Genomic DNA, 6,948 nt, shown 5'->3' on the forward strand with positions numbered 1-6,948 from the left:
ACAGCGAAAGGTTGAACAAAATATATTCCGGTTTATTGATCAACATCTGTTTTGTCCACATTGAGAAGAGATTTTTTTCCCATTATAAATGTTCCGGTGCAAGAAAGGAACCGTTTCGTATTGCCAAGCTGAACCCTTACAAGTGTGAAGAGAAGTTAAGCAATGTTAATCCATCCATCCGTTTTCTGAGCCGCTTGAGGTGCTGGAGCCTATCCCAGCTGTCTTTGGGCAGTAGGCGGGGGACACCCTGAACCGGTTGCCAGCCAATCGCAGGGCACACATAGACGAACAACCATCCGCGCTCACCCTCACACCTGTGAGGTCGACGCGCTAACCACTGGACCGCCGGGCCGCCATGTTAATCCATCCATCCATTTTTATAGTGCTTGGCATGATTAGCATCACCAGGTCACAGGAGCTTACCCCAGATGCTGCGTACATCCTGGACTGTTTGCCCTCCAGTCGCTGGGTACATACTGGGCAGACAACCAACCATTCAAAAATTCCCACGTATGGGCAATTTGGAGTCTTCAATTAACCTAAGAAGCACAAAACGACCTCAAATTCCAAGTGATGATCCATATAGTATGATTTGGTTCTTACTGATGTGAATGTGAGTCGGTTCACTTCATATCACTTCCAGTGCAAATTGTTCCTCTCTTTGTATGTTGTTTGAACAATTTTTGGCTGTCCCTTCATGAGGGATAAATGTCATAATAAAGACACAGAGAGCATACACACCTATGGCGATGGTTCGAAATATTTTGGGTGTAACTTTGGAAATGTACTAGTCCTCAAAATTCATTCTGATCTGACAGAATTTAGAGTTTCCACTCTATGTTTGAGAATGTCAGATAAGAACAAAGATATGTTTCCTTCAAAAAATACTAATTTAGTCGTCGTCGTTCTTTCACGATTCATTCTAGGTGCCACTAACTGCCGTTTAGTGGTGCTCATTCTCCAGGCTTGCACAGAAGCCTCCCTGAGGGACTGCAAAATCTACCTTAAGACTGGTGCTTTCACCCCTCCACTACCTTCCTTCAGACGTTTACGAATAAACAACAGGTCATCACCTGTCGTGGTAGGTGATTTATTTGACCCTGAATGGCCATGATGGGCGTGCACTGGAGAGGGTGGCAGGTTGGGGGTTAAAGAGGGAATACCTCCAGCTCCACAGCCCTGCAGGCCTGGAAGTCAACGCCCCCACTGTAAAGCACTTACCACGCACTTCGTTCTGCTTCTTATTTGACTGCTTTCTTTATTTGCACAGTAAAAACGGCCTAATCATTCCCATTTATCACCAGGAGCTCATAAAGTGCCTGAAGGATTGACTAGTCACTTCTTTGGCAGGTGTGCGCATGACGGGGTGGGTGGTGTGAGGGACGGGGGGCGGGGGTGCCCCAGACTATGACATCACATCCTGAAGTCCAGCTGCCTCTGAGTAAGCTACGCCCAGTATTATACCATTTAGGCCCGGCACAGGGCCACCATGTCATTGAGCAGCGATAACGGATTATAGCATGTTTCCCCGCATCTGTCCGATGGATTGAGATGATCAGAGGAGGTACAGGGCAGGATCGTGTCCAGGAACCTAACTAGAGCAGAATTATTCAGGAACAGGAAATTAAAAAATTCCTACAATGCCGATCCACCACTAAAAGCAATTCTTGTACAATCTTTCTTGTCCCCTGTCTGAACCTTCAGTCACTGGGCCATAACAAGTTTGCCTGTTTTCCATGCTTTGGATATCATAAGTCTACACGCTGCTCTGTTCAAATGTCAGATTTTGGGGAGATAAAATAATGAGACCAAGATAAGTCACTTAAAAACCTTTTCCGCTCGTAATATGACATAAAACCTGTACAACTTCTTTGAAAAAAATGAAATATTTTCTAAAGGGGAAATAAAAAAATAAACAAAAGAACTGCTATACAGTAATGTGGTTGCATTGTAGACACCTTCCTATACTGTAGCTGGGGATATGATCGCTTGGAAATAACCAATCACAATCAAATTATTTATAATGGGAGGCAGCGCAACCTACCACCATTTGAAGTGCCTTTGATGAGCCCCAAATAGAAGCTTTAAGGTTTCTTGCTAACACAAGAGATGTCAAATGTTACTGTCCATATTTCTGTAAACAGAAAAACTTGGTCTCAGCTGCCCCTTCACATATTTAGACCACGCAAGATGTTGGTATGTTCGTAGATGCATGCAGTTAAGCAACATTGGTAACGCGCAATTTGCGCTGCTGTGGGCGTGAACACAGGCATCTTGCTTCTCGGCCAATCAAAGCGGCTTCTCTCATTCTTTTCAAAATCAGTGCACACGAGGTCAGTCCTTGACATGATAAAAGCAGAAACTGATGTCCGTGCAGGAATTCAAGGCAAACCAATTACATTTATCAGGAAATTCAAGATCTTAACTTGCAGACGATGTTAAGTTGGACAGGGCGATCACTTCCCACTGGGAAGTCAGAGCTACCTTACACCATGATAGTACGTATTCATGTGTGACCCCCAAATCCTAACAACGCCCCCCCCCCCCCCCCATGCAGTATTTGTGCCATGGCCAGGAGAGGGTCATTTAAAAACAAATCAACTGTCCAATGAATTTATTTCTACAGTGATTGAGTGGGCTGAATGCACACTGCTATTGTATTTATGAATGACATATGATGACATCAGGACGGCCCGGTAGTCCAATGGTTAGCACGTCGGCTTCACAGTGCAGAGGTACCGGGTTCGATTCCAGCTCCGGCCTCCCTGTGTGGAGTTTGCATGTTCTCCCCGGGCCTGCGTGGGTTTTCTCCGGGTGCTCCGGTTTCCTCCCATATTCCAAAAACATGCGTGGCAGGCTGATTGAACACTCTAAATTGTCCCTAGTTGTGAGTGTGAATGGTTGTTCGTTTCTGTGTGCCCTGCGATTGGCTGGCAACCGATTCAGGGTGTCCCCCGCCTACTGCCCGAAGACAGCTGGGATAGGCTCCAGCACCCCCCGCAACCCTAGTGAGGATCAAGCGGCTCGGAAGATGAATGAATGAATGAATATGATGACATCCACCACACACATTTCCATTGAGTTTAGAATCTGTCTGTCTGCAGCTTCATCAAATTCACCAAATTTGCATTTGGCTCCTTGTGCCAACACTTAGGCGTGGTTCCAGCAGGTGTGAAATTTTGTTTCTTTCAGACACCAAATTGTCAGTTGCACCGGGCATGTGAGAGGAACCATCCCCAGTATGTCGTAACGCCCAGCATGATGAAGACATAAGAACTAAATAACCAAACAGGCAAAACGAGGCTTGCACAACCCCAAAAATCAAGATGAGCCAGTTTTTACACTTAAGTGCACTTGCACTGTCTATAAACACTGAGCCGCTGTTGTCAAAACTAGCTATTTTTGTATTCCTGTTCTTTGTTTTTAAGTCTTTAGCTTGGCCTTGTCTTGCCAAAATTGTGCAAAGACAACTGAAATTTTGAACAGTTAGACATGCATTCAAAAGTTTAGAGAAGTGCTTTTAGGTTCATCCAGAAATGTCACCAATTTCAAAGCCAAATATCCCAAATGTATTGTGACTAATGTCTATATTTCAATACAGCATTGTTAATAATGTATTTCATTTTACAACATCCACTAGGAAGAAGAAGATAGACAGCTCCGGATGGTTAATATGAAAGCAAAAACCTGATTCCACACTGTACAATTTCTCCATTTAAGGGATTTCCAGGATGTAATTTTGAAGATGTTGAAGTTATACATACAGTATGTTCTGTCTCTTCATTCTGGAAATAATGTATCTGCCGCCGGTATCCACTTCCCTTTCAACATACAATACTGCATTAAGGCTGCAACGTGCACAGTTGACTGAAATGTTCTGTGCAATAAACGTTCTACATCCGTCACCGACTTGAAAGTATTGTTCCTCCATGAACCAAATCAGACAGAGGGAAATTATGACATGGCGGAATGGCCTCTGAGTATGACTGTGCGCTTTTATGTGGGCAATATTACAGATTTTGTGGCCGCATTACACAACCTCCTCAAAACGGTTAAAGTTAAAGCGGTCATTGTAAAAGTGTAAGCAGGTGTGAACAAAATCCGAAGTATCAAACTGTGACCGCTCGCAAAGGTGGACCCTAAACTCGCGTGTAAAATATTAACAAACGACGGAAGAATTACAGGTGTATTACTTCAAAATTTCAGCGGCATGTGGGAACAGTTAATGCGGCACCACTAATATGTCCTTGCGGGCTTCTGTCATTAACAGGCTGGCTGTGTCAGGAAGGCGGGGTGCGGTGTGACAGAGACCAGTCAAGCCTATTTGTCCAAGACCTCAGCGCACCTTTAAAGGCTGCATGAGGATGTCCATGTTTCAAAAGAATCACTCCTCCTAAAAGCCTTGTCGCTGGGATCACGTACATGCCCCATCAGTCTTCTTCTTGACCAGATCGGGGTCATATTGCGTTGGCAAGTAGTTCATTTGTTTTAGCCACTTCGGAACGCTCTGTAATGGGGTTGCTCAAGTGGAACCATGTACAGTGGAGGGTTTAAAAAGCGCCAATTTTTCTTGTAATAGTGTTTTGAAATCAAGGTATTAATATTTTATTTGTCTGACCTCAAGAAATGAAAAGATGTTTATATAAAGGTCACTGGATGAAAGATTAACACTGCAAGTGTCTATGTAGTGCGTGTGCGTGTGTGTGTGTTCATGACTCTTTGGGGACAAAAGTCACATCACTGGAACCTCTCGCAGAATAAAGTAAAAATAATACCAGACAGGAGCTCTCCCCTGAATATCTGTTTTCGCATTGGTCCTTACAACATCTTTTCCTCCCGGGTATAGGTAGCAATCAGCTCTGCTAATATTAATTCACGTTAATTTGTCTGTCGATGACATTGCAAATTCCATTCATAGTTTTGACTCTGACCTTTCTTTTTACAGTCGAAAGCAAAATGGTGAAATCACCGTAGATTGATTTTTTCTTTCTGTCCAAAGTTGGTTTCAGCCTGCTGTGACATCATATTTTCCCGTCAGGAATAGGTTAGCAAATGTTTATTGTATATTTATTTACTCATGCTGTAGAGCAGACGCAGCAACGTCACCCTTTCGGCAGTCAAACAGAAGTGTAACGCTCGCTCTCCTTTCCACTGTTTTTTTGGCCTCCACATACTCGAGTGAAGCTTTTCCAACAGCCAGCTCCTCAAGGCGTCTGGCTGGCAGGTAGCACTGCAGTTGGTTCATAAAAGCTTATTTGCTGGAAACAGCTGCTGATGAGTATGGCGCGACTCAAAGACACGTGACACAAGGTTGATCTTCGTCTTGCTACGTTTCTGTCTGCGCTAAGTAAGCGGTGTCAAGTCAATCGGGTGGCGCTTTGGCTGCATGGCACCAAAAAAAAAAAAAAAAGCAGTTATTCGAGCAGAGTCTATTTAATGCCTTTTCCAAAGCGGAGCCATGTTTAGCCCTGTCATGTACATTACATCAACGTTTAATTCTGCTGCCTCCTACAACAATCATGTGGAGGAATTGTCAGGGAAAATCTCAGTATACACACCGTGGTAAACGTGTGTGTGTGTGTATGTCTAAACTCACACAGCTATTTTTCTCTCTGTCAGAAACGTGAAGTGTGAGTTGTATTTGAAAGGTGGTAAAGCGGCTGAGGCTCTTTAATTTCCCCCCTCTTCACTGGCATGAGGGATGGTTCAAAGGGTGACTCTCTGACAGTGCATGTGATCGCTCCTCCGTCCTTTATCTGCCTCCCCACATTAGCACGTAAATGAGGCTGCACTTTGGGTTTTGGGAGCTGAAGCGTGCTCAGTGTAAACAGGAGTTGTACTGTTATCATTATTGGACAGATTTCCGACACCCTAACACCTCCCTTTCATTAACATTCAAAAAGGCTGGGATTTTGACACGGCCTCTGTTTATACAGATTTGGAATACTTTGCTGGAGGGATTGTATACAAAATACTGTATACATAATACCGCCACAATTGAGTGGAGTTATTGGCAACCTCAGCACAGCATTAGAGCCCGATGCGTGACCCAGTAATTATGGCTCGACCAATATTTCTTTTTTCATTAACACGATTTTATCCGAAAAGGTGTTTGGACAAAACATGGGGGAAGAGGGTGAGGCGTTCACGAGGGCCAAGGCAACCAGATCAGTCTCCTGTCCGAAGTTTTTAGGAGGGCACTTGAAATGCATGGGAAGGGGGAGCGGGGGGTATGCCTACTACCACATGAACAGAGGTGTGTGTGTGAGTGTGTGTGTGTGTGTGTGTGTGTGTGTGTGTGGCTGGAATGCAACAGTGCAACGGATTCTTATACATCATGTTTGGCTCCAGACAGGACCTCTCACAGTTTACGATGTTGCTCAAAGTGCTAAAAATGTGTCGGGTTTTGTTTCATGTGGTGTAACATAACGTTGCTTTCTTGCATTTGAGTACCCACAACCACAACACCATGCTCTGGTTCAAAGTCTCCTTTTTTAACTCCAGATTACCTAAAAAAAATATTCACCACTAACTCTGGAGAATTGTGTTCTGCACAATATTCTCTTTAACTTCCACCTAAATTCCCAGTGTGTCGCTCAACTTTGCTCCCGCTCTCGGATGTTTGCATTTGGGTGCCTTCATCTGATGTACCGCGGCATGCATGGGCAATTTACAAAATCCTGCCAGTCCGTCATTCATCATTTGTCAGCGGCCTGGGCACCCATGCGTCATCGTCAGTCATTTTTTCGAGCCGAACCAAACTGTCATTATCAGTCCATCATGTTATTTTAACCACATCCATAAATGCTTCCAGCAGTAAATTTAACTGATTCGCCAATCCATCTATTATCCCATGAAATAAAAAACACATTATTGTTAAATAGATGGAAAATACAATTTGATTAAAACAGTAAATGGAGTGCACTACCCATCAGTGTATCTCCACCA

At 44.0% G+C, this 6,948-nt stretch overlaps 1 long non-coding RNA gene across 1 annotated transcript; it reads left to right on the forward strand.

Moving 5' to 3' along the window:
- The first annotated feature begins 320 nt into the window (after window positions 1–320).
- On the forward strand, window positions 321–4,676 carry LOC127610173 (uncharacterized). The gene is made up of 3 exons (XR_007964762.1): window positions 321–1,081; window positions 3,641–3,765; window positions 4,271–4,676. It is a non-coding gene; the product is annotated as an uncharacterized LOC127610173 (long non-coding RNA).
- The last annotated feature ends 2,272 nt before the right edge of the window (window positions 4,677–6,948 follow it).

This window comes from Hippocampus zosterae, chromosome 11, assembly GCF_025434085.1.
Source record: "Hippocampus zosterae strain Florida chromosome 11, ASM2543408v3, whole genome shotgun sequence".
NCBI classification, from domain to species: Eukaryota; Metazoa; Chordata; class Actinopteri; order Syngnathiformes; family Syngnathidae; genus Hippocampus; species Hippocampus zosterae.